The following is a 26,284-nucleotide window of genomic DNA, read 5'->3' as shown; positions in this document are numbered from 1 at the left end:
TCATTTTAAAAATAGGGTGCATAGTGAACATTGTGCACTCGGGTACATAAACCACATTTTCTTCATGGAAAATACCATACAATTAAATCTTATTATTTTAGCTAGTTAAGCCAGTCATGGTTACATGTACAAATTGTACATATCATCTATGTCGGATTTAGAGTTTGTTTTTCTTCTCTTGCGAAATTTTTACATTTGTTAATCTATTAGTGATAGGTTTAAGAATGTTAAGGTTTCGAAAATTATGCTACGTATAAATGTAATTTCTTGTTCATTTTATCATATGTCAAAAAAAAAGGGCTAATATATAATACAAAATTATAACATCTAATAACAAACAGTAGATCATCAGACGAACCCATTATTATCATTAAATCATGATAATTTTCAAGTTTTTGAAACTAAAACTAATTTAATAACCAAAAGTCATGCGGTATCTGAAGTGAAAATTAAACTAGACCAACTTGGAAAATGTTTGGTTGACCCTAAGGGTTGGCAACCCCTAAGATACATATAACATAAAATAATATATAAGCATAAATAATTGGAGAGAGAAAGTGTTGTATGTAAAGTTTCAATGCATTTGTAACCAATCAAAATTCAATATTGGAAGGGTTAGCAACCCTTAGGGTCACTCTATCATTGTCCGACAAACTTGGCATCCGTTTCCTCCATATTATGTCCAGTGGCGGAGCCCGAATTTCAAGGATGGTGGGTCACTATCGTACACCGCTCACCATATAATCATTAATCAATGCATAAATTTTAGAAAAATACTTTAAAAAAAAAAATTGATCCTGAAAGTAACAAGTATCAGTTATTACAACCAAACTTCAAAATTACAATTGTTCTCTACGACCCATCATAAAAATCTCTCCATTCATCTAATCCACTATCTTCCATTAACAATCCAACAAACACCAATTTCTACAACCTATGTTTCCACTTTCCAGCATCAACATAACTAATTAACAACATTAATAAAATTCAAATTCAATTTTCTCATTAAAATTCATAAATCAAATCCAATAAAATTCAAATCCAAAATCCATTAATTTCAATAAATCAAATCCAATAAAATTCAAATCTAAAACACATTAATTAAAATTCAATAAAATTCAAATCCAAAACCCATTAATTTCATTTCCATAGCTCAAATGCTCAATAATTGTCAACTTGTACTTTATGCACACGATGCGTGCGAGAGTATAAAAACAAAAAATTACCACACGTAATAGGCAAAAACTTCACAAATCCTATCATTAGAAACATTAAGCATCATTTACATTTAAAAAATCTCTATTATGTAGTGCAACAATGTAATACACTAATACTCATCCCCTTACAATCATTGGTTAGCCCAATACTCAAATGTAAGGAGTTTAGCCCAATTTACTTAGCCCCGAAATACTTAACTAGTACATTATCGCACTCCATATTGGGGAGTAGAATTCCCTTCCATACCATCAAGCTCAGCCTGAATCTAACATCTACGAAATTTGCTGTTCAAGGATGACCGTTGCCAATCAGTTATTCTTGAAAAGAAAAGAATAAAAAAGTAAAGACTTAAGAAAAAAAATAAAAAAAAATCCTTATATATGAGGTAGTTTAATTTGGATGGTTGTTGGTTAGCCCCTCCGTATTTTAAAAAGAGATTCACTTTCCTTAAACGGTTGTATTTTAAAGAGAGATACACTTTTCTTTTTTGACATGTTTTGGTCCCCGCTTCCAATTATTTTAATATTTCTCTCTTTCTCGTGGTTTCTACACTTATTCACATCATCTTTTTACTATAATAGATAATTCAACCAGACTTACTAAATAAATTCTACATAAAAAAAGCAAAAACCCTAGCCGTCCTCCCCCCTTTTTTTCTCTCTAGGGTTTACAACTTTCAAAGGGTTTCTAGGCCGAAAATAGTCAAATTTTCTTCGGAAATTTGGCTATTTTTCGGCCCTTTTGGTTTAATTATTCATGTGTTTGTCTGCAGATTCAATAAAACTACATCGTTTGAGTGCAGTAAGTTCCCTTATGGTGGGATTAGTGAGTGTAGTAAGTTCCCCTATGGTGGGATTAGTTGAGTATTTGGGTCTTAGTATTAGTATAGTTTTGGTGGAGTATCGTCGTGAATTCGGTTCGTTGATAAATAATTATACGAGATTAACCAATTATCAAAATTTCAAATTGACTTAGATGAATCGGATGGAAACCGTCCTCGCGGCTACAACAAATCGTTAGACCGTCTCTCCGAAAAGGTTGTATGTTCCAGCGATATGTGCGAGAGATGTCCCACAATGCAAGATCTTCCCAACGATGGTAGTTTTGATTAAGGAATACCTCTTTTTGATTCAATTTGTTATGTATTTGTTAAATTCGATTTCTGTTGTAGATGTCGTATGACTTTCTATTAATGAATTGATTTTACATTAAAAAAAAAAATGTTACCACACGTAATGTTATATGGGACAGCAAGATCATAATTTAAAACATTATCAAGCAATTAAAATTATATGATAAACCATGACGGTTGTTCTGAAACTGTGTGGTCAGATGAAGTTAGCCTATATGATGCTTTTGATCACGAATTTGAATTTTTTTTTTGATGAAAAAGATATATAGGAAGGAGCCTTACTGTTATCTGTGAAGTAAGTGTATTCATGAGAAGATCAGCGAAGCCTTCCCCATCGTATTTACGACTATTGTCATATCTCTCAGGTTGAATATAGTTGTTGAGATAGTCATTGCCTCCGACGTCAATTAGAAAGACTGATTTTGCGAGGTATTGGGTTAGCTCATCCTGGTTCTGGAAAAGCAGTGGTAATCTCAGTGCAACTATCTCCTGAAATTGGGATATCTGTCCACTCAAGGATGTCCGATGCCCATGAGAAGAGGTTAGTGTAAAATGCTACTCTTTGTTACTTTTAACAATAAGTAAAGATAGACAGCGTAATTATGTTATTTTGATATACTTTAATTAAGTGAACTAATTTTTAACTTGATTAAGTTTGATGCCTAAAAACTGCACCAAAAGTGTTCCACACTTCCATTATACCAATTAATACGTTTAGGAGTAGTTTGCAAGGGATTATCGAATTAGGTAACAGTATTAGTAATTGAAGACTCTCTCAGCAAGTATATATTTACAAACAGGTAGCAGACACTAAAAACTGTACCAATTTCTAATACATACAGAAGGACTGAATCAATAAAACAACTTCGAAATCTTACCTTCAAATTTCTGAATATACCAAGAAGTATAACCATGATACTTGTACTTTGACATGTTGCCCTTAGCTGATCTCTTATCCTTGCTTTTCTCTCTTCAGTAAACAACCTTATCAGAACCTGGTTCCTCCTTTGTTACCCATGAAACAATTATTGCTTTCCCTTCATGATCTCCTTGAGTAATATGAACCTTCATACACACCTGCAAATATGTCTTGTTTACATTATCAGATTATAAGAAAATCAAAGCATAAAAAAAATTATACTCCAATTGAACTCTAATCAAAAAATTCCATCAATATTTCCTTCAGCTTCTTTCTTAAGCAGTTTGTCACACATGGTCTTGTTTTGTGATTAGAAGAAATTCATCAATTTTTTTTTCAAGTTCACGATTTATAACTGCTTTGATTCCCAATAGGGGAGGGGAAGTTTAGTAACCGCTTTCAAGATCAAGATTTATAACTGCTTTGATTTCCAATCAACTTAACAAAATTAAACAATAAACATAAGCAACATGGGGATTAATGTGGATAAAGAAATATTAATGTACCCCTGGTGTAACACCCTAATAATTCATTGCTTTTATAAAACCATTTTCCAACTTAAAATAAAGGAATTACTAAAGTATTACCGCCACCGTGATAACGGTTAAGGCTAGTACCAGAATTACGCAGCGGAATTTAATGTCAACTAACTTTTAAAAACATAATTAATAAAATATTGAAACCTCCTACAATTTGGAACCATGATGACCCAAAACCAAAGTATAAAAAGTCCAACAATTTCAAACATAATTAAAGTATAATTAAATAGTTCAAAATACGAAAGCATGCAACTCTCTCGATCATCCCAAGCCACATGATTTCGATCTACCAACCTGCTATATTATTCTACTCCCCATCAATGCAAGTGCAAAAGATAGATCATTATAGGGTCATTAAGGCAAAGGCCATGACCAAAGAAACACAACCACGTAGTCAGCAAAAAGCTGAGTACTTACAAGAATAGGGTGAAATAAAACTAAGAGCATGCATCACTTACTAAGTACTAATCAACATGCAAAAGCCATTTAATAATTAACAAGCAAATCATGAATACAAGTCCCGACTCTTGACTCGACTCTTGACTCACAACTTAATTAGAATAAGCTTCGAACTGGCCAAAAGAATGTTCCATAAAGGAAAGGTGATGGGAGCCAACCATACACCAAATAATAAATAATAAAATCGGGCCAATACCGAGTGTCGGGCCATACCGACGGAATTCCTGCGCATAATATAAATGAAACATCGTCTTGTATCATTAGTAGGAGTACGAGCTTTCCGGCAAGACTCCCCCCATTGTTCATACTCAAGGTATATACGTTCCAAGAGTTTTGAAGCTTGTTCTGGTTGCACTTTACGTTTATTAATATTTTATTAAAGGTGAACTCAAGACTCAACAACGTACGCACATACAATTAATAAATGACAACCAAAACAATCTTATTTTAATGCCTTAGGACTTGTGATCAACAAAGCAAGACACTTGTGAAATTATTACCATGTTCTTCCTCACCAAAGTGATATTCCACATCATGCCCATTAACATGAGGGTTGTGCCCTTGCACGACAAATCCTAAATCATTTTATACAACATATTCCCAACTAAACCCTACATGTGCGGTGGCTTACGTGAGCTAACCTTTCACGTGTGGTAAAATAAATAGTACAATGAAGTACGAATAATTGGCTCAAAGTATGCAAGACATCCTGTACAATAGCATAACAATAAATAATTCATCCCTTTCATGTGAAACAAACCATACATGCATAAATATTGAACAACATGATTGACAATGAAATCCATACTCATAATAATCCCAACATGTTTGTTCAACCAATAATTCAACAATGCCAATACATTAATTCACATGATCGTTCACCAAAACAAATATGAATCCACATAATATAATTCACATCAACAACAATCATGTAATGTCCTTGAAAAATAGTGTGGTCGCCCTAGACTTGTACGTACCTTGAATACCTAAGCGTAGGCGCCACTTTGCAATAACGAGCACTCACTTAGAAATCACCTCCTATCATCAAAATAATGAAACTTAAAATTTCCATGTTCATTAAATTTCCAGCAACTTTATGAAATCTAAAACCTCATTTAAACTTTAGAATTCAATCGTTTTTCAATAATATAATCGTCTCAATTTGCAAAACCAATCCCTAGTATGAAAACATACTTTTTCCGCCTTTAAAATCAATAAAAAATCAACACTTTAAGCCTTTATATAAATCTGAAAATATAATTTATTATCATAATTAAAATCATCACCTAATTATGCTAATCAATTAACTCATTAGGTCTAGGTTAAAACCCTAACTTAAAAATCCCAATAAAACCAATTTATCGTCATAAAAACCAATCCTTTATTAAATAAACAAATCTGAAAATTTATACTTTAATAATTAAAACAAGCCTAATGAATCACAACACGTAAATCCTCAAAGTACGGTGTTCATAACCGATTCCCAGCATTTTAATCACTCAAAACAACAATAATATTATAATTTAAAATACGGAATTTAAATAAAATAATTAAAAAGAATTAGGGTTATACCAATCCGGCCTATAGCACGGAACAACCACGAATTAGAGTGATTGGGCGAAAAGGAATTGGATAACGAACATGAACAACACACACACACACACACGTCCGTGTGTGCGCGCGCGGGATTGTGGGGCGAGGAGCAGCGCTGGCGCGCGGGACAAGGCAGCAGGGCACGCTAGGCGATGCGCGCAAGGAGGGGCGAGAGAGCAGGGTTGGCGTGCCGCAAGGCACACAGCAACAATAGCAGCAGCACACGCGCACAGCAGCACGCAAGGGAGGCGAGCTGTGCGGTGCGCGAGAGGGAGTGGGTGAGAGCAATGGGCAAGCGACGGGCGAGCACGAAGGCACGCAACATTCGAGGCCGAGTGTGGTGCTGGGCGTGCGGGACTGCCGAGCAAAAGAGAGAGGAGAGGGAGTTGGAGTGAGGGGCAAGAAAAGCAAAAGAGGGTTTATGAATTTAAGGGGTTCATTTAATGATTGGGAATCCTATTTATAGGCTCCCTATTTTCAATGGGCTAGGCTTAGGAAAATAGAATTGGGCCTAGGGAATTAAATGATTGGGATAGCTTAGGACTTGAATTAAATTATTTTGATTGGGCTCGTTTAATAAAACGAATTGGACTTTTCATTTAAAACCCGAACCTTTAAAATTTACTTGCGACCCATTAAATTTCCCGACTCAATAATTAAATTCGTTTCGTAATTAATTAAAATAATGGAATATTCTAATTAATTAAAATACATTTAAATATTATTTAAATGCGAAATAAATTCCAAAAATCGTAAATGCTTTATAAATATAATAAAATATATTTATAAATATTATAAAAATACGAGGTATTACAGTCTACCCTCCTTAAAAGAAGTTTCGTCACGAAACTTTGGTTCTGAAATCAGAATTTAACACAAAACTTGAGACTTTATGAGACTTTTAATGCGTTCACTTGCAAAAATTTTAAGTTGTTGTACTCTTTACATGATTAAACAGGACAATAATAAGTGCAAATTCAACAGAAAGCACTTAGTTGAGCATAAAATAGGGGAAAACAAGGTAAAAAGCGCGAAATTCTACCGCACTCTACCCCCCTTAAAAGACACGAGTTACGACCCCATAACTCAACTAACCTCGAGAAAAAGCTCGGGATATTTCTTTCTCATTTCGTCCTCTGCTTCCCAAGTTGCTTCCTCAGATTCTTGATTAGACCACAACAATTTCAAAATTTTCACATCTTTAGTACGCGTACTACGCACTTTGCTATCAAGAATTTTGACAGGTCTTTAATCAAAGGATAAACTTTGGTCTAATCCTATGGTCTTCGGTTGCACACATGCGACTTATCCGGGATATATTTCCTTAACTGAGATATGTGGAACACATTATGCACTCTATGCAAGTCCATAGGCAAGGCTAGTCTATAAGCTACCTTTCCAATTCTTTCTAAGATTTCATATGGGCCTATGTATTTAGGGCTTAACTTCCCTTTCTTTCCAAATCTCATGACACCTTTCATTGGTGACACTTTGAGCAACACCTTGTCACCTATATTGAACTCTTCATCCCTACGTTTCAAGTCTGCATAACTCTTTTGGCGATCCTGCGCCGCTTGAATCTTGGATTGGATGGTTCGGATTTGTTCATGGTGTCCTCTATCATTTGAGGTCCCAACACTACGGTTTCACTAATGTCATTCCTATTAGGTTATGATACATATGACACAACATAAATCATGCGGAAAACCTTAATGCCAGGAAACATATTATTTACACATAATCATTTAGCATAATTTAGACGCATACACTTTGCAGCGTGCCCTCCCTAGCTGCGCCCGAACCGAACAAGTCTTTAGGACTCCAAGTGTCGTCCCTTCGTAGATAGTCCACAGCACGTCCGGATCCGCCTTAAGATTGACCAACTAGAATCGCCCTTAAGGTACTATAATTTTCGGCAATTATGGGCAAGAATGTGACAGATTTTTCTGCTCAAAAATCACTGTTTTATTGTATGAATACTTGTTGAAAAAATCGTTTTATAAATTTATGACCCTAGGCATATATTTATAGAACCATGGAAATGATTTCAAATCCTGTTAGAATACTAATTAATTAATTAATTAGAATCCTTTTAGAACTCTAAGTAATTAATTTCATCTTTTAGAATTAGGATATAATCAATGCACGAATTCTGATAGCTTTAGGATTCGTATAGCACGCACGCACGTGGCGCCCGATCACCGCTTGCCCTTGGTCCAAGTATGCATTTAATATTAAAGTCTAATAAATGCGGTTCAGTATTAATTAACAAGTTAATAATTCAGTGAGATCAAGTGAGCTGAATGCCTAGCTAGAGGCCGCTTCAGTTCAAGTGGAATTAATGATATTAATCCACAACATACTCTTGACTGAACCCGTAGGGTCACACAAATAGTACGTAAACGGATCAAGTATTTAATGGAATTAAATACTCCATCTATGGATATTCGGAACCGACGGATCTTGGTTTCAGTGGGAGCTGAAATCGTCAAAGGCAAGAAATGAATACTCCGGAAACGATGATATTGCCGGAAACGGAAATATGGATCGTATCGGAAATGTAAATATTATCCAAGTCGTAGATGTTGCCCGAAACGGAAACATGGTACGTATCGGAAAATATTATCGGAAATGGAAATATTGTCGGAATCGGAAATATTACCGGAAACAGAAATATTGTCAGAATCGAAAATATTATCGGAATCAGAAAATAATTCCGGAAACGGAAATATTATATACTTGTTCGAAACGGAAATTAATTCCGGAATCAGAAATATTAAATATTGTTCGTATCGGAAATAAATTTCGGAATCGGGAATTTAATCGGAAGCGCGTCGTACGAATTAGCATCGGACGAGACTTGCTAGACAAAGGCCCAGCACGAAGCCAGGCCTACGCCCAGCAAGCCCAAGCGCCCAAACACACGCTGCCAAGCCACGCCAGGCCCAGCGCAAGGCCAGGACCAACAATGGCCTAGGCGTGCGGGCGGGGCTGCGACGAGTGGGCTGGCGCTATGCGTGGGCCGCAAGGCCTGCGTGCGGTGCTAGCGTATCACTCGAAGTGTGTTACTCGAATCCTAAGGCTACCGGGATTCGTCATATGATTAAATCTAATCCTAAAAGATTTAGTTTATTTAATTAGAGTCCTAGTAGGATTATAATTAAATAAATTAGTATCCTAATGATTCCAAATCCTTTTCCATAACTCTATAAATAGGTGCCTAGGTTCACATATTTACATCGAGGATTGAAGTATTCAAAGGTAAGATTTTCAAGCAAAAATCAGCCACAAACACTTGCCCTATTAGCCGAAATTTATAGTACCTTAAGGGCGATTCTAGTTGGTCAATCTGAAGGCTGATCCAGACGTGCTGTGGACTATCTACGGAGGGACGACACTTGGAGTCCTAAAGACTTGTTCTTGTTCGGTTCGGGCGCAGCTAGGGAGGGCACGCTACAAAGTGTATGCATCTGAATTATGCTAAATGATTATGTGTTAATAATATGTTTCCTGGCTTTATGGTTTTTCCGCATGATTTATGTTTATTCATATGTATCATAACCTAACAGTGGTATCACGAGCCTCTTATTATTTTCATAATCTAAATTGCATGAATATGGTTAAATTTTCAAATTTGCAAGGAATTAAAGGGGTGATTAGTTTTCGTAATTAATTGCAAATTGTGTTTATTTAATTATATGTACGCAGTTTTTCGGCAGAATATTTGTTACTTAACCAAATCGAGTGATTTTTGTGTCAATTTCGCATGTAAAAGGCATTCTAAAATTTTGACAAAAACATTATTTTTCGGCCGAACATAGAATTCCCAAATTCGAAGCCTAACTATGACTTTTTGGAGGTTTAAGTTTTTCGAACGCAAAAGTTTGTAAATTTAAGATGTTAAATTGAATATTTGCGATTCTTGTTGATAAATCTTGAGTTTTTGATTGACCTACAGTATATGTTTAACAATTATGAATATCTAGACTTGTTAATTATACAACCTAATTTGTAATTATGATTAATTTGTTGAAATTCGAATAATTTAGAATTGATTTGTTTTTCATAATTAATTAATAATTTAATTAGGTATCCATGATTAAAATACACCATAAAAATTGTTAATTTATGTTCAATTTTAAATTTTTATGACCTAGATTTGAATCCATGTTAATCGGAAATTAATTAATTAATAAATTTTCGATTTTTCGCCCTAAAATTATGAAATTAATATGATTTATTAATTTGTCATTAATTTTAAATTAAAAAGTTTTAATTTTTATATAATTCGCTCGTAAAAGTTGCACGCACAAAGCAAAGGAAGCTACGTGTTACCCTTAAGGGGTGTTGTATAGTGCGGGCACGCGACGACGAGCAAGGGAGCTCGTCGCCCGTGCGGTACGAATGCAGCGAGCAACCAAGCGCATGGCGCGCGCACGAGGCAAGGGAGCCTGTGTGTGTGTGCTGTGTGCTATGGGCGATGGGCGAAGGGCGATGGCGTGGCACATGGAAAGGCGCGCGCGCGAGGGCGAGAGCTGGGTCGCCCAGCGATCGCTGCTCAGCGCACCAACATGCGATGCCTCGAGGGCTTGCTTGCGCGCGAGCGAGCAAGCGCTCCTTCCGTAGCTGCTGCGATGCATGCGGGCAAGCAGGCTGCGCGCAAGCGTGGCTTGGCTTGCTGCGTTTGCGCGTGGCTGCTGCTGCGATGTGCCATGGGCCAGCGATTGGTCGTGCGCATGATGGGGCTTGGGCGCAAGCCCAAGTGCCTCGTCGTGTTGCGATTGACGCGTTTTGAATTTAATTTGAGATTTTCAGTTCGGAAATAATTTTAATTAATTTTAAAATTAATAATTAATAATTTAAAATTAACAACTTGATTAGAATTAATAAGGACTGACTAATTGGTAGATTATTGGTGCCCTTGATTAATTGCTGCAAATATTTATGTGATGCATACAATGTGTTTTTACTAACCTGCAACTATGTGGGCCATTCATGATATGAATGGGTGAATGGTATATATTGTATATGTACTGTTTTGCAGGTTATGAAGTGACTAGTATGGCCCAAATAGGATTGAAAATATGGTCTGCGTACCATTAATTTGAATGTAATTGGTCTAATGCACCAAATTTATTTTTCAATTCAAATATGGTATGCGTACCATCAAATAGTTGTAATTAGTTTAATTATAGTTGATCCTGTTTGAAGAAAATAGAGCCTCCCACGGTGAAATTCAAGACGAAGTTTCCATCCATTTTCAAGACGGACTTTGAAGTTGAAGCTTCAAGATGAAGTCGGGCCATACTAGATCACATTTATCTTATGCATGCTTTAAGTTATTTATTGCTTTTAAATATGTCTTAAATATGCATGAGATTGAAGCTTGATTATGTTGCATGATTAAGGATTTTAGTTCACTTAAAATCTAACCAACATAGTAAGAGCCTTAAGTTCCAAACTTAAAAAATTGAGTTAAAATGTGCCATGCCAAAATAACACTTACTTGGATAACCTTTACATCAATCTAGTAATAGATTACGCTCAGCGAGGTGTTACTTATTGATCCTAAAGGGGTAAGGTACACAAATAATTGTGAGTACATGGTAGTTTTGGTGAAACTCAACGATATAAGTAAGGAGTCCTTTTATGTCGTGGCAAAATCGATAGGTTTACGTAATAATCTCTTAGACGTACCTATCAACCAAGAGTATTTTCTAGACTATTAGCAAAAGGCTTTTCCTTACCTAAAAGATTTTAGAATTGAGTCTAAATACATAATGTGCTTAATTCTTCAATGGGTTTTAGGATCTTGGAATCATTTTATTCACACCTGCCGGAACACATAACTTGAATAAAATGCTTAATGAACATTAAATTATGCATGTATGCTAGAATTTAAGTTTATTAAGAGAAACTGTGAATGATTATTTATTCGTTTATTCTTTTTCAATTGTAGTTTTAATTATGGAAAATAACAATTCATTCAACATTCGATCAATTCTCGAAAAGGAGAAGTTGAACGGGAAAAACTTCTTTGACTGGCAGAGGAACTTGCAAATAGTTCTTATGCAGGAAGAAAAGGAGTATGTCCTGGAAGAGGCGATGCCCGAAGCCGCAGGCGAAGGGGTCACTCAGGCACCCCTCAATCGTTGGATTGATGCCAACAAGGATGTGAAATGTCTAATGCTTGCAAACATGAGTGCAGATCTACAGAAAACGTTCATCAACTCAGATGCTTTCACGATCATCAGTGAGTTAAAGAACATGTTCCAAGATCTGGCTCGGGTCGAAAGATTCGAGACTCATAGGCAAATTCTTGAGACCAAGCTTAAGAAAGGCGAGCCCGTAAGTCCACATGTTCTCAAAATGATTGGACTCATTGAGAATATGAGTCGGCTGGATCAGCAGTTCTCTCAGGAAATGGATGTAGACACCATCCTCCATTCTCTTCATAACGGGTATGATCAGTTCAAGCTGAACTACAGTATGAATAGTCTGGACAAAACGCTCACTGAGCTTCACGGTATGCTGAAGACCGCTGAAAAGACGCTCAAAAGTGATAAGCAAGATGTGCTTATGGTGCGTGGGGGCAAGTTCAAGAAATCTGGAAAGAAGAGGAATTCTAAGAAAGGTGGCAATAAGGCCAGCCCAACTAAGCAAACTGGCGCCAAGTCTGAAAAGAGGAAGGTCAGTCAACCCACTTCTGAATCCGAATGCTTCTACTGCAAGAAGAAGGGGCATTGGAAGAGAGATTGCTTGAAGCTAAAGGAAGATCAGAAGAACGGAACAGTCGTTCCATCTTCAGGTATTTTCGTTATAGACTGTATACTTGCTAATTCAACTTCTTGGGTATTAGATACAGGTTGTGGATCACACTTATGTTCCAATCCACGGGGACTAAGAAGAAGTAGAAGGCTAAGCAAGGGTGAAGTCGACCTACGAGTGGGAAATGGAGCACGGATTGCTGCATTAGCTGTAGGAACTTATTATTTGTCGTTGCCCTCTGGGCTACTTTTGGAACTGGAAGAGTGTTTCCATGTTCCAAGTCTAACTAAAAACATCATTTCTGTTTTTTGCTTAGATGCTAAGGGATTTTCCTTTTTAATAAAAGACAATAGTTGTTCGTTTTATTTTAAAGAGATGTTTTATGGATCTGCTAGATTAGTCAATGGACTTTATTTATTAGATCACGACAAACAAGTTTATAACATAAATACCAAAAAGGCCAAAAAGTATGATTCAGATCTCACCTATCTGTGGCATTGTCGATTAGGCCATATTAACTTGAAACGCATGGAAAGACTTCAAAAGGAAGGAATTCTAGAACCATTTAACTTAGAGGATTATGGTAAGTGCGAATCATGTTTACTTGGCAAAATGACAAAGCAACCTTTCTCTAAAGTTGGAGAAAGAGCAGCTGAACTATTGGGTTTAATCCATACAGATGTATGTGGACCAATGAGTACAAATGCTAGAGGTGGTTTCAGCTACTTTATCACTTTCACTGATGACTTCAGTAGATATGGTTATGTCTACCTAATGAAGCATAAGTCTGAATCCTTTGACAAATTCAAGGAATTTCAGAGTGAAGTAGAGAATCAATTAGGCAAGAAGATTAAGGCACTGCGATCTGATAGAGGTGGTGAATATCTGAGCTATGAATTTGATGACCATCTGAAAGAATGTGGAATTCTATCAGAATTGACTCCTCCTGGAACACCACAATGGAACGGTGTGTCGGAACGGAGGAACACAACCTTGCTAGACATGGTTAGATCAATGATGGGTCAGGCCGAACTTCCAATAGAATTTTGGGGACATGCACTAAATACAGCTGCACTCACTATAAATAGAGCTCTGTCTAAAGCTGCTGAAAAGACTTGGGGATGTGAAGTATACGTCAAACGATTAATTTCAGACAAACTTCATCCAAAATCTGACAAATGTATCCTTGTGGGCTATCCAAAGGAAACAAAGGGGTATTACTTCTACAATACATCTGAGAACAAGGTGTTTGTTGCTCGAGATGGTATCTTTTTGGAAAAGAATCACATTTCCAAAATGACAAGTGGGAGAAAATTAGACCTCGAAGAAATTCGAGTCGAACAACAAACTATAGAGAATGCTCAAGACGACATTCAGGATGAAACTCAGAGATCTTTAGAAGTATCTGGTGAGAATCATGGTCAATCTAGAAATGTAACCCCGCGTAGATCGCAGAGATATAGATCTCAACCGGAAAGGTACTTAGGTATTTTGACGAACGAGAGCTATGACGTTCTATTACTTGAAAGTGATGAACCTGCGACTTACAAACAAGCTATGACGAGCCCTAGCTCCAAGAAATGGCATGAAGCCATGCAATCTGAATTAGACTCCATGTCTGAAAACCAAGTATGGGATTTGGTCGATTTGCCAGATGGCTACCAAGCCATTGGAAGCAAATGGGTTTTCAAACTGAAAAAGGACAAGGATGGGAAACTTGAAGTTTTCAAAGCTAGATTGGTTGCAAAAGGTTACAGGCAAGTCCACGGTGTAGATTACGATGAAACCTTTTCACCAGTTGCAATGCTAAAGTCTATTCGGATAATGTTAGCAATCGCTGCATATTACGATTACGAAATATGGCTGATGGATGTCAAAACCGCTTTCTTAAACGGCGTTTTAACAGAAACTGTGTTTATGACACAACCTGAGGGTTTTGAGGATCCAAAGAATGCTAAAAAGGTATGCAAGCTAAAGAAATCAATCTACGATTGAAGCAGGCATCCTTGAGCTGGAATATACGTTTTGATGAAGCAGTCAGTGACTTTGGTTTCTTCAAGAACGCAGACGAATCTTGTGTATACAAGAAGGTCAGTGGGAGAAAAATTTCTTTTCTAGTACTATATGTCGACGACATATTACTTATAAAAAATGACATTCCTATGTTGAACTCTGTCAAGATTTGGCTTGGGAAATGTTTTTCGATGAAGGATCTAGGAGAAGCACAGTACATATTGGGCATCAAGATTTACAGAGATAGATCTAAAAAGATGATTGGACTTAGTCAAAGAACTTATATCAATAAGGTGCTTGAAAGGTTCAAGATGGCGGACTCCAAGCGAGGCTACCTACCCATGTCTCATGGAATGACTCTAAGCAAGAATCAGTGCCCAAAAACACTTGATGAGTGTAGACGAATGAGTGGGATTCCATATGCATCATTGATTGGTTCAATAATGTATGCTATGATATGTACACGCTCGGATGTTGCGTATGCACTCAGTGCTACGAGCAGATACCAGTCAGACCCAGGAGAGGCACATTGGACTGCTGCCAAGAACATTCCGAAGTACCTGAAAAGGCACAAAGATGATTTCCTGGTCTATGGTGGAGATGATGAATTAATTGTTCAAGGCTATACGGACGCAAGTTTCCAAATCGACAAAGATGATTTCAGATCACAGTCTGGGTTTGTCTTCTGCCTCAACGGAGGTGCAGTAAGCTGGAAAAGTGCTAAGCAAAGCACCATTCCGGATTCTACAACTGAAGCGGAGTACATTGCTGCACATGAAGCAGCAAAAGAAGCTATATGGCTAAGGAAGTTCATAGGTGAACTTGGTGTAGTCCCCTCCATTAAAGGACCAATAGCCCTATATTGTGATAATAACGGAGCTATTGCACAGGCAAAGGAGCCTAGACACCACCAAAGAGTCAATCATGTACTTCGTAGATTTCACCTTCTACGAGAGTTCGTTGAAAGGAAAGAAGTCGAGATAAGCAAGATTGGAACTGATGACAACATATCAGATCCATTAACTAAACCTCTGCCGCAGGCGAAGCACAACTCGCACACTACAGCTATTGTGAGGGGGTCGAAAAAGCACGAGGCTAATGCGTGACCTCGTCCCTCGTGGGTGTGACGATTCTTTTTATTCAATCAAGTGTAATTGGATTTCCTGTGAGTTTACACCCAATTGACTAGTAATATAGGAGTCGTCATTCAGTTTTTAACGACAATGAGAAAAACTGACAAAACCCGGTTATCGTGACATAAAGGGAGTGCAATTATGTTTGACCACGACGGTCGTAGGTTCCCTTGTGATCCCTGGTGTGGGGATCTCTCAACATACACCCGCAAGGTAGAGATTGAGGGTTCGGGGGACTGTAACTACCGAGAGGAGTACTTCGCTCGTCGATAACTCCAGAGGCAGGATATCCTTACTAGCTCAGCATAAATAATTGAAGGGACATGCGTTAACTATTAAACTAATCTGAATTGATTTTAGCAATATGCAACATATAATACTAATTCGATCGTGATTATCTGATTTAAATAGCATTAAGGGACCTAGCATGATAATCCGATTTCCCAAAAATATTATATTTGTTAGGAGTGATAGAACAATCAGATTAGGTTAGTTTAACAGTTCATAAAAAGGGCGAGGAAAGCAGTTAAATCATCGAAAAGGGACACATTACGACGCACCCTTGAGAGGTGCGTCACGGTTCTCAGAAAACTAACCACTTTGACTTTGCTATTTCTCCTTTTTATTTAACGAATCTCAATTATGGGACAGGATACGTTCTGTTCGATTTATGGATCGATTGCGACAGAACGCGTGAACAATTTCGCAGCGTGAGGCTTAGGCTATGGGTTGGAGTCAATACTCAGAATATAATTGTGTGTTGTGTGTTCTTTTCACGTCGAATTTAGGGGTCTATTTATAGGGAAGAGTTCGTGGAAAGATAGAATTGCAGAGTTCTAATCCATAAAGAATTAGGAAAAAACACGTACCCAGGTATTTTCAGCGCCCAGGCCTGGGCGCCGAAGGTTTCGGCGCCCAGAGCCAGGCGTTGAAAATAGGGTCTGGGCTGTTTTCTTGGTCAGATTCGGATTCCTGAAATCCGTAGAGTTTGAGATTAATTCGAGTCTTTTAGCGCGTATCAATTTTATGACGGAATGCGTCTAGGCCCGTTACGAACTCTAGGCTCGTTAGGATTTTAATTAATACGTAACTCTTATTTCCAAATCATATTAGGAATAGGATTCTCGCAGTTTTCTATCTCATTTAGGATTTTTGTTGGAATGCAACACCTAATTCTGACACGTTTCTATCTTTTATGATTTGCCACTTTTAGAAGCTACCTTTTACGGCAGTTACTATTTTTAGCAGGTTTCCATAAATAGAAGGTTTCGGGTGAATGAAAAGGGGAATTGAGATTCGTTTATTTTATAGGAGATGCGTTGTCAAGTGGAGATTTATGCTTTCATCATCGAACCTATCCCTTTTGGGAATGGGGACAAAAGTAGGTGTCTACAGTTAGCCCCCACTTTGACTGAGTCTTGGAGTAAGACGATGGTCAAAGTATTAGACGGAGTGCGTCACACAAGCCATAGTGTATTGTGACCTGTTTTGCGAGGGTCTCACGAGCCCCCGAGTGATAACATTTGACTTAAGGGTCATCACTTGAAGTGTCAACATATCCCTCACGTGTCATTGGGATTTGTCAACTGATAGTATAGAATCCAGCACCCTTGTTTTTATAGGACGTAAAACGAAGGAAAATCCAGCACCCTTGTTTTTATAGGACGTAAAACGAAGGAAAATCCAGCACCCTTGTTTTTATAGGACGTAAAACTAAGGAAAATCCAGCAAAAGTTATCGCTGCAGCGACTACGCGGTTTAATGGCGCAGACCCCGCCGGCTAAAGATGGCGAGCCTGTCCGCTAAGGGTGGACACCCCGTCCGATAGAAGTGGACGAATCTGTTTTGGAAATTTGAAAATAAGGACCTACGCGGTTTGTGACGTAGACCCCACCGGCTAAAGATGGCGAACCTTGTCCGCTAAGGGTGGACACCCCGTCCGATAGAAGTGGACGAATCTATTTTGAAATTTTTTTTGCTTTTTTGAAAATAAGGACCTACGCGGTTAGTGACGTAGACCCCGCCGGCTGAAGATGGCGAGCCTGTTTTAATTTTGAAGACTTTATTTTTTCAAAAACTGAGGACCTGCGCGGCTAGTGACGCAGACCCCGCCCGCTGAGGGTGGGCGAGCCCTGTCCGCTAAGGGTGGACGTCCCTGAATTCATTTTTCGATTTGGGAACTCGCGCGGTTGGTGACGCGATCTTGCCCACTGAAGATGGGCAAGTTCCTATTTCTTTGGTTCTTTGTGATTTCTTTTGAGAATTTCTTTTCATTCATTTTTGCAGGAGCGAATTCTTTCGAGGGATGCTCGGATTTAGTTGCAACCTGAATGTGGGTTGACAACGTGCTTAGACGGACCATTGTCTTGTGGTCATCTTCTTTCATGGTTTTGAGCTAGTCTTTTCGGCTCAATTTTGCCATTACCTGGGTCCTTGATTAGGGGACTATGTATAAGTATCAACGGCGACCTTTGTCTTGAGGTCGTAAACTGGTTTTATTTTTTTGAGACATCCAAACACGGGACTTCGTACAGCGTAGTCTAGGAATATTGTTTTAACTTTGCATACTCTCTTTTGAAATATATATTTTCTTTCGAGCCCCCAAGCATTCGTGCTTGACGGTCATTTCTTATCAAAGAGGTTCCTTGGGGATATGCATTTTGTAATGTCCTTGATCGTGTTCGGGATCGTGCTCGTAAGTGCGAGTGATCTTTGTAGTGGTGTGTTACTCTTAACAAAGCCGTGAGGTGCGACTTTCGGCAATTTTAAAGTCGAATGAATATGTCAGGGCCCTATAGAAGTCAGAGCTGTTTTTTTTTGGGTCTGTGATCATTTTCGGTGCCCAAGCCTGGGCGTTAAAGATTTCGGTGCCCAGCGCTAGGCGCTAAAAATAATTTCTGGCGAGGTTTCTTGATGACATAGTTAGCCTCTTGTTCATTCGCTTATTTCACTTGGAAGTTCTATGTATTCTCTCTTCTTTTGTTTTTTTCTTTGTTTTTAGAACGTGATGATTTTCTTGAGAAGTCGTAGCCGATTGGTGGACTACGGTGCTTGTTTCTTTGGGGCGATTATTTTAAGGAACTGTTGCTCTTAAGGCGTACAGTTATTGCGATAGTTGGGCGAGTCTATATGGCCCGAGGAACATACCTCGAGGCGTAAGATTTTGAACGCTCTATTTTTTTCTTTTGAACGCGTTCGTGAATGTTCGATACTTAGAATGATGATATGTGTGTGCGAACGAGCGTTCATAGAATGGCCGTCGTGTGCGGTCCATTAATCAGTTTGCTTGAATCATTTTTTGAACAATGACTGATTTTGAATAGTTTGCTTAGAAGCTTGATAGGGGTCAGGCCCATTCGATTGTTCAAACATTTGCTCCGAGATTTTTTTATTTTTCTATGGTTGTTTCGTAGCTTGGAGCCCCCAAGTATGCATGTTGGGATGCTTCCTTTTGGCGTACGATTTTGTAGGTTCTTTCGAGAAAGATGCCTTGGGGTTTCACTCGTGTAGGTGCGAGCTATCCCTTCCGTGGTAGGTAATGTTTTGCTACCTTTAATCCTTAATGGAGAAGTCGTGTGGCTTGTATTTTGGCGATAAGTAGTCTTTGCCTCTTACTCTTGGTCGTGCTTGCATTAGTGCAATGTGCCTTACCCTTTTTTAGACTTGTACTGTGGGATTATGGTGCAACGCAGGCTTGTGTGGCCTAACGGCGTGTCTTGGAACATTCCTCCAAGTGTTGAGATATCATTATTTGGAGTACTTCATCGTGCTGAATCGTTCAGGTGCTCGAACAAGTGTAGCACCTTCTGCGTGCGTTTGCACGGCTTATTACTTCGTTCGATGCGATGATTCATAGGTGTTTCTTTCTTATTTTTGTATCTGGGCAAAACTTGGCTAGCAGAAAGATGCAGCGCCCAGGCTGGGGCGTTAAAGATATTGGCGCCCAGCTCTGGGCGTTGAAAATGATTCCTGGGCAGAATTTTGACAGTTTTTTTTTTTATTCTTTTTTTTCTTTCGCTTTTGCTTTGGAACGATGTAGACTGTGTAACGGGCGCTTTATAGGGCGAGCCTTATGTGCAGTGGTTTGATCGGAGTTTTGGTGACTCGCGATTTTCAGTTACCCTTGTTAGTGGGGCGACTTTATATACTCTAAGTAATGCTTAGAATTTGGGAGGGGTTGCAGCCATTCTAAGGTTCGTTTTACATGATTAAAGCTTAGAATTGTGCCCCTATGATGTATGTATAGCATTAGCGTCGAGAATTTGCGATGAAATCGTCATTTCGAGCATTTTTAGAGTGTTTTTCTCAAGCCCCCAATTGTAGCTACGGGATTGGCTTGGTGCTATAATTCTTTGCATACGTCTTTATGCATTCATGGTGACATGGATCATGAATAGTTTGAACCAGACTCGTTTAGTGTGAGGTACGTTCGGGTAGTAATTTGCTACTTTTCTTGTAAATGTCGTATTGTGCGACATTGCCATGGTCAAGGTAATCATACGTTGAAGTGTGCCTTGACCAAAAGCTAGGTGCCTTTCGTTACCCATAATCATATTTATAGATCTTTTTTTACTCACTTGCAACATCGAGATAAATGCATACTTAGATTAAACCAATGACACTTTATTATGTTCGAAGAAGTCTTTTATTTGAAATCCGAGTCCTACTATGTACAATCCGAGGTGTCCTAAGTAAGTTTGACTTATAGAAGGGTTCGTACAAGATTACATGAGTGAATCAAAATACTGTTACGATTTTTGGAATGTTGTCTAAGGATTTGCTGGAAGCCAGGGTGCACGCGTCAAGACATACTTGTGCCCGTTTGGCATATGCTTTAGGCTTGTTAGGTTATGATTCATATGACAATTCATAAATCATGCGGAAAAACCATAAACCCAGGAAAACATATTATTTACACATAATCATTTAGCATAGATTAAATGCATACTCTTTGTTGCGTGCCTTCCCTAGCTGCGCCCGAACCGAACAAGAACAAGTCTTTAGGACTCCAAGTGTCGTCCCTCCGTAGATAGTCCACAGCACGTCCGGATCCGCCTTAAGATTGACCAACTAGAATCGCCCTTAAGGTACTATTATTTTCGGCACTTTATAGGCAAATGTGTGACTGAATTTTTCTCTCAAAAACTCACTTTGAATACTTTGAAACTTGTGTTATAAATTGTGAGCCCTAGCCTCATATTTATAGCGGTATGGAAAGGGAATCGAAATCCTATTCAGATACAAATTAATTAAACCTAGAATCCTACAAGAACTCTAATTTAATTAATTTATCAAATAGAATTAGGAATTTAATCATTAACCGAACTCTGCATGTTTTAGGAAACGTGCACGAACACAAACACTTGCACACACACGCACGGCAGCCACGATGGGCCCCATGCGTGCGCGCGAGCAGCAGCCCACTCAGCGCCCGCGCGCGCTGCGCGCTGCGCGTGCTGTGCGCGCTGTGCGCGCTGTGCGCGCTGTGCGCGCTGCGCGCTGCGCGCAGCCTGCTGGGCCTGGCCTTGCGCTGGGCCTGGCCTTGCGCTGGGCCTGGCGTGGCTGTTTGTGCGGCGCGCTTGGCTTGCTGGGCGATGGCCTGGCTTCGTGCTGGGCCTCGTCCGGCAGGCCTCGTCCGATGCTTATTCGTACGATGCGCTTCCGATTAATTTTTCCGATTCCGGAATTCATTTCCGATACGAACAATATTTAATATTTCCGATTCCGGAATTAATTTCCGTTTCGAACAAATATTTAATATTTCCGTTTCCGGAATTATTTTCCGATTCCGGTAATATTTCCGATTCTGACAATATTTCCGTTTCCGGCAATATTTCCGATTCTGGCAATATTTCCATTTCCGATAATATTTTCCGACACGTACCATGTTTCCGTTTCCGGCAACATCTACGACTTGGATAATATTTATATTTCCGATACGATCCATATTTCCGTTTCCGGCAATATCATCGTTTCCGGAGTATTCATTCCTTGCCTGTGACGATCTTAGCTCCCACTGAAACCAAGATCCGTCGGTTCCGAATATTCATAGATGGAGTATTTAATGCTATTAAATACTTGATCCGTTTACGTACTATTTGTGTGACCCTACGGGTTCAGTCAAGAGTAAGCTGTGGATTAATATCATTAATTCCACTTGAACTGAAGCGGCCTCTAGCTAGGCATTCAGCTCACTTGATCTCACTGAATTATTAACTTGTTAATTAATACTGAACCGCATTTATTAGACTTAACATAGAATGCATACTTGGACCAAGGGCATTATTTCCTTCAGTCTCCCACTTGTCCTTAGGGACAAGTGTGCATTTCCTAATTCCTTTGTCACTCGATGCTTGCTCTTGAACATAAGGTAAGAGTTGTCATCCTTATTATGTCCAGAGGTGTTCCTCGGTTTCAGAGTTCAACTGATCAAATAAACAGATAATCATAGCCTATGATTCATCCGAGCACGGCCATGCATTTCACAGTTTCTAGCTCTCCGAGTGGCCTTGTACAACTTTTAAGCATCTCATCCCGATTTATGGGAGGACAATCCCAATCTTGCGATCTTGAGATTAGACTTCGTTTGATAGGTGATTACCTGAGCGTTGCCTTTATAGCCTCCTTTTACGGTGCGACGGTTGGTCAACGTCAAAGCAACCAGTTCTCAAACAAGTAATCTCAAATCACTCAGGTATTGAGGATTTAGTGTCTAATAATTTTAATGAAATTTACTTATGACAGACTTTCATCTCTTACAGTAAAGTTTCATAGGTCTCGTCCGATACTAGTCTTCCCAAAGTAAGTATCTATGCAAATGATTATGACATTGCCATGTCCACATAGTTCAAGAAACAGAACTACTAGTCATCTTGCATTCTAATCGTCTAACGTTTTCTATGCGTCCAATTTTATAGAAAACTCCGATTAGGGACCATTTTCAACCTTTGACATTCAAGTTCACTTGATAGACATTTCTTAGTCACAGGACTGGTCCTGACAGTCTATCTTGAATATATCGTCAAATTGAAGGGACTCATCATTTAATAAACCACAAATTAAATGGAAAAATGAATTCTTTTCATTTATTGTGAATGATTAACCGATAATGTTTTACAAAGATTTAAACTCTAAAACTTTAAAACATTAAACAGAGACATCAAAGCCATTCTCCAATATGCTTGATTCCCATAGCTGCAGTGTGCGAGTTGTGCTTCGCCTGCGGCAGAGGTTTAGTTAATGGATCTGATATGTTGTCATCAGTTCCAATTTTGCTTATCTCGACTTCCTTTCTTTCAACGAACTCTCGTAGAAGGTGAAATCTACGAAGTACATGCTTGACTCTCTGGTGGTGTCTAGGCTCTTTTGCCTGTGCAATAGCTCCGTTATTATCACAATACAGGGCTATTGGTCCTTTAATGGAGGGGACTACACCAAGTTCTCCTATGAACTTCCTTAGCCATATAGCTTCCTTTGCTGCTTCATGTGCAGCAATGTACTCCGCTTCAGTTGTAGAATCCGCAATGGTGCTTTGCTTAGCACTTTTCCAGCTTACTGCTCCTCCGTTGAGGCAGAAGACAAACCCAGACTGTGATCTGAAATCATCTTTGTCGGTTTGGAAACTTGCGTCCGTATAGCCTTTAACAATTAATTCATCATCTCCACCATAGACCAGGAAGTCATCTTTGCGCCTTTTCAGGTACTTCAGAATATTCTTCGCAGCAGTCCAATGCGCCTCTCCTGGGTCTGACTGGTATCTGCTCGTAGCACTGAGTGCGTACGCAACATCCGGGCGTGTACATATCATAGCATACATTATTGAACCAATCAATGATGCATATGGAATCCCATTCATTCGTCTACGCTCATCAAGTGTTTTTGGGCACTGATTCTTGCTTAGAGTCATTCCATGAGACATGGGTAGGTAGCCTCGCTTGGAGTCCGCCATCTTGAACCTATCAAGCACCTTATTGATATAAGTGCTTTGACTAAGTCCAATCATCTTTTTAGATCTATCTCTGTAAATCTTGATGCCCAATATGTACTGTGCTTCTCCTAGATCCTTCATCGAAAAACATTTCCCAAGCCAAATCTTGACAGAGTTCAACATAGGAATGTCATTTCCGATAAGCAATATGTCGTCGACATATAATACTAGGAAAGCAATTTTGCTCCCACTGACCTTCTTGTATACACAAGATTCGTCCGCGTTCTTGATGAAACCAAAGTCACTGACTGCTTCATCAAAACGTATATTCCAGCTCCTGGATGCCTGCTTCAATCCGTAGATTGACTTCTTTAGCTTGCATACCTTTTTAGCATTCTTTGGATCCTCAAAACCTTCAGGCTGTGTCATAAACACAGTTTCTGTTAAAACGCCGTTTAAGAAAGCAGTTTTGACATCCATCTGCCATATTTCGTAATCGTAATATGCAGCGATTGCTAACATTATTCGAATAGACTTTAGCATTGCAACTGGTGAAAAGGTTTCATCGTAATCCACACCGTGGACTTGCCTGTAACCTTTTTGCAACCAATCTAGCTTTGAAAACTTCAAGTTTCCCATCCTTGTCCTTTTTCAGTTTGAAAACCCATTTGCTTCCAATGGCTTGGTAGCCATCTGGCAAATCGACCAAATCCCATACTTGGTTTTCAGACATGGAGTCTAATTCAGATTGCATGGCTTCTTGCCATTGCTTGGAGCTAGGGCTCGTCATAGCTTGCTTGTAAGTCGCAGGTTCATCACTTTCAAGTAATAGAACGTCATAGCTCTCGTTCGTCAAAATACCTAAGTACCTTTCCGGTTGAGATCTATATCTTTGCGATCTACGCGGGGTAACATTTCTAGATTGACCATGATTCTCACCAGATTCTTCTAAAGATCTCTGAGTTTCATCCTGAATGTCATCTTGAGCATTCTCTAGAGTTTGTTGTTCGACTCGAATTTCTTCGAGGTCTACTTTTCTCCCACTTGTCATTTTGGAAATGTGATCCTTCTCCAAAAAGACACCATCTCGAGCAACGAACACTTTGTTCTCAGATGTATTGTAGAAGTAATACCCCTTTGTTTCCTTTGGATAGCCCACAAGGATACATTTGTCAGATTTTGGATGAAGTTTGTCTGAAATTAATCGTTTGACGTATACTTCACATCCCCAAATCTTAAGAAAAGACACATTTGGAGGCTTTCCAAACCATAATTCGTATGGAGTCTTTTCGACAGCTTTAGACGGAGCTCTATTTATAGTGAGTGCAGCTGTATTTAGTGCATGTCCCCAAAATTCTAATGGAAGTTCGGCCTGACCCATCATTGACCTGACCATGTCTAGCAAGGTTCTGTTCCTCCGTTCTGACACACCGTTCCATTGTGGTGTTCCAGGAGGAGTCAATTCTGATAGAATTCCACATTCTTTCAGATGGTCATCAAATTCATAGCTCAGATATTCACCGCCTCTATCAGACCGCAGTGCCTTAATCTTCTTGCCTAATTGATTCTCTACTTCACTCTGAAATTCCTTGAATTTGTCAAAGGATTCAGACTTATGCTTCATTAGGTAGACATAACCATACCTACTGAAGTCATCAGTGAAAGTGATAAAGTAGCTGAAACCACCTCTAGCATTTGTACTCATTGGTCCACATACATCTGTATGGATTAAACCCAATAGTTCATTTGCTCTTTCTCCAACTTTAGAGAAAGGTTGCTTTGTCATTTTGCCAAGTAAACATGATTCGCATTTACCATAATCCTCTAAGTCAAATGGTTCTAGAATTCCTTCTCTTTGAAGTCTTTCTAAGCGTTTCAAGTTTATATGGCCTAATCGACAATGCCACAGATAGGTGAGATCTGAATCATCCTTTTTGGCCTTTTTGGTATTTATGTTATATACTTGTTTGTCGTGATCTAACAAATAAAGTCCATTGACTAATCTAGCAGATCCATAAAACATCTCTTTAAAATAAAACGAACAACTATTGTCTTTTATTATAAAGGAAAATCCCTTAGCATCTAAGCAAGAAACTGAAATGATGTTTTTAGTAAGACTTGGAACATGGAAACATTCTTCCAGTTCCAAAACTAGCCCGGAGGGAAACGACAAATAGTAAGTTCCTACAGCTAATGCAGCAATCCGTGCTCCATTTCCCACTCGTAGGTCGACTTCACCCTTGCTTAACTTTCTACTTCTTCTTAGTCCCTGTGGATTGGAACATAAGTGTGAGCCACAACCTGTATCTAATACCCAAGAAGTTGAATTAGCAAGTATACAGTCTATAACGAAAATACCTGAAGATGGAACGACTGTTCCGTTCTTCTGATCTTCCTTTAGCTTTGGACATTCTCTTTTGTAATGGCCTATTCCATCACAATAAAGACAGCTTGATGTGGACTTGTCCTGCTTTGATTTAGCATTGCCCTTGGACTTTCCACCTTTCTTGAATGGTCTCTTTCTAGCCTTGAGTAAATCTTTGGCTTCACAGTCCAGTACTATTTCAGCCTTTCTGACAAGGT

The sequence above is a fragment of the Spinacia oleracea genome, chromosome 6 (genome assembly GCF_020520425.1).
Source record: "Spinacia oleracea cultivar Varoflay chromosome 6, BTI_SOV_V1, whole genome shotgun sequence".
NCBI classification, from domain to species: Eukaryota; Viridiplantae; Streptophyta; class Magnoliopsida; order Caryophyllales; family Amaranthaceae; genus Spinacia; species Spinacia oleracea.
Note: the sequence above shows the minus strand (reverse complement) of the source record.